At 35.0% G+C, this 3,089-nt stretch overlaps 1 non-coding gene across 1 annotated transcript; it reads left to right on the top strand.

Annotated features, from left to right (window-relative positions):
- Positions 1-1,050: 1,050 nt before the first annotated feature.
- On the top strand, positions 1,051-1,172 carry LOC115072231. Its single transcript, XR_003851298.1, has one exon. It is a non-coding gene; the product is annotated as a small nucleolar RNA SNORA32 (small nucleolar RNA).
- Positions 1,173-3,089: the final 1,917 nt, after the last annotated feature.

The raw sequence follows: 3,089 nt of genomic DNA, 5'->3' as shown, positions 1-3,089 counted from the left end.
TATATAAGGTCACTGTCAAACACAAGATGGATGGAGCCTTATTATCCTAAGTGTTGTCTCATTTCAGTAAAGCTCTTTCCTTTCACATACATTTTGTAAATATGAAAGATTTGGATGGACACAATAATCATGGTCTATCTGGTCAGGGATGGAGGTGAGAACTTAATTACAGAAGTGGCAGATCCAAATAGGATCACTTATCATATTTTAAACGTTACTAGAGTAGTATCTTTTGACATTTTGAGCTACTAAGATATTTCCAGATGAGCATTACTTATACAGAATGCACGTTCGCATTTTCCTTTGAGCTCTTACATACTGGATAGATCACGGCAATTGATTTCAGAGTTCTTCCTCGTCACTGCCAAGCCAAACACTCCCATGAGAACTGTGTTCAGATTCTCTTGGAAGCAGGATTTTTCTGGCATTTACCTGAGAATATAGCTAAATATTGAATAAATACAACTGTAACTGAAATATGCAAAAGGGGATTTTTATAAATTTACTGAAATACTTTATTAATAAAAATAGCAATAGAAATATTATTAGTATTAATGACATGTCCATGTCTGTTGGCAGTAAAGACTGACTGGCATATCTGATTTCCCAAGCCCTTCAGAGCACTATTTGAGAGGGATGCATCTGTTGCCCCGCACACAGAATAAGGAAGAAGACTGTACGAACAATAGCCTTGGGCAGAAAAAAATGGACAGGAGTGCTCAAAGCCATCATCCCTCACAGCCAGTGCACAGACTCCAGCAGCAGGCCCCCACTTTGAGGAATTCTCAGAATATAACCTGCTATAGATGTCTGTGTCCCAAAATTTCTAGTTGCGTGGGCTTGCTATGACAAAGGCAGTATCCAGAGATTAGAAGAGGGGACAACTTCAAATGTACACCTACGCCATAAGGATTGCAAAGAATCAGGGAAATGTGACAAAATGTGAACAAAATGTGACAAAATGTGAACAAAATGACAAAATGAGACAAAATGTGACAAAATGTGAACAAAATGGAGCTCTAATTATTGGTCTTTAAAAATGGTGATCTCTGGTCATTACCGAGGCTTTAAGAATACAGTTTCTCATTTGCTGTGGACATGACCATAAAAAACCACCACCACTAAGTTTGCGGGGTGCTGCTTTGCTAGCAATTGACCTTTTGGGAACATTTTATCACTGATGAGGATTTTTCAGAACCATGCTGCAGGCTTTGGGGGCATGGATCTATTGTACATATCAGTTGCTAATAAAGGCTGATAGCACAACTGGATTAAGAAATCCCTGCTTCTTTGAGAAAGGATTGTCTGCATTATCTTGAACTTCTGCACACTTGATGGACAGTGAAGGAAGTCACATGAAATATTCCTAAATAAAGATTTATTCACTTTACAATAAAAAAGAAAATGGAGATCTCAGCAAGTTCCAAGAAAACACAGAATAAGTAAAATACTTGTAGATATTATTGCCCGTCATCAAAGTACCTAAATATACAAAGCAAACATTTGACATATCTGAAGAGAGAATAAATATCAATACAATAATAGTGAGAGATTTTAATACACAAATGCTAGAAAAGATTGGTAATTTGGACAGGAAGCTATAAGAAAACAGCAAACATAACAATATAGTCAAAATAGACCCAGGAAATTTATCAAGAACACTATCCAATAGCATCAGAGTACACATTCTTCTCAGGTACACATAGAACATTCTTCAGAGTAAGTTGCAGAGCAGGTTAAAGAAAAACAAAAACAGAAACAAACAATGACCCCAAGTCTTTTGTTTGTTTGTTTTGTTCTTTTTGAGACAGAGTCTCCCTGCAGCTGCAGCTGGCCTGGAACTCACTAGGTAGAACAAAAATCCACCTGCTTCTGCCTTCCGAGTGCTGGGATTAAAGGCATGGGCCACCGTGCCGGTTTAAAAAAAAAAAAAAAAAGTCTTAATAAAGTGAAGAAAATTAAATCATTCCAAATATCTTTTCTGATCCAAATGGAATAAAACAAGAAGTCAATGAGAAAAGTGAAATTTACAAATATGTAAAAATTAAACTAAATCCACATACAAAGAACAATTGAGTCAACAGAGGTCTAAAATAATAGCCAGAAGCCAGAAAGTAGGTGTGGTGGCACACACCTTTAGTCCCAGCACTCAGGAGACACAGGCAGGTAAGTTTCTGAGTATGAAGCCAGCCTGGTCTACATACTGGGTTCCAGGGCCAAGGCTATTAAGTAAGTCCCTGCCTCAAAAAATAGGAAAACATGAGAAAATAGTATGAAAATCAGAATATACAACCTAACTATACAATTCAGCATTAGAAAATGTCCAAAGTTATCAGAAAGAGATAATAAAGCTTATAGCTGAAAATAAATTGACAGTTGGCTAGCTTAAGAGAAATGTGAGATAAGACTCAAAATTAGAAATGAAAGAACACATTACAGCCTATACAACAGAAAGAAAACCAGATCATAAGTGACTTTATGCTATCATAAATAATTAGATGTAAAAATTTGAATACCTAAGAAAATGACTAGAGTCTTAAACAATACAACCTACCAGTTCTCAGTCAACAAGAAGTAGAAGACCAGAACTAAAAATGAAAAGGCCCCCAACAAGGTAAGTCCCAGGACAGAATGACTTTATGGTTATATTCTATGACACATTTAAAGATGGATTATCAGTAATTTTTCCTAAACTCTAATGAAAAATAGACTAGAAATACTTCCAAGCTCATTTTACAGCATCAGTATTACCTTAATACAAAAGCTACAGAGACAGTATAAGAAAATTAGATCAATTTTCTTGATAAACATAAGTTAAAAAAAAAAAACCTCAAAAATATTCATGAATAACCTTCAATAGTATATTAAAAGGATAATACATAATGACCAAATAAGGTTTATTTCCAGAATATAGGTGTTTAACATAAACAAATCATTCAATTTTATTTGCCACATTAGTAGAATTAAGGCCAACAACCATGAAAACATTTTCAGTATCAACATCTTTTAATGATAAAACTCTCAGCAAGGTAGGTATATGTTCTAGTTTGGTTTCTGTTACCATAATAAAATACTGAACAAAAGCAACT

This window comes from Nannospalax galili, unplaced genomic scaffold (genome assembly GCF_000622305.1).
Source record: "Nannospalax galili isolate Female #2095 unplaced genomic scaffold, S.galili_v1.0 scaffold278, whole genome shotgun sequence".
Taxonomy (NCBI): Eukaryota; Metazoa; Chordata; class Mammalia; order Rodentia; family Spalacidae; genus Nannospalax; species Nannospalax galili.
The sequence above is the reverse complement of the archived record's forward strand: the minus strand, read 5'-3'. Positions and strand labels throughout refer to the sequence as shown.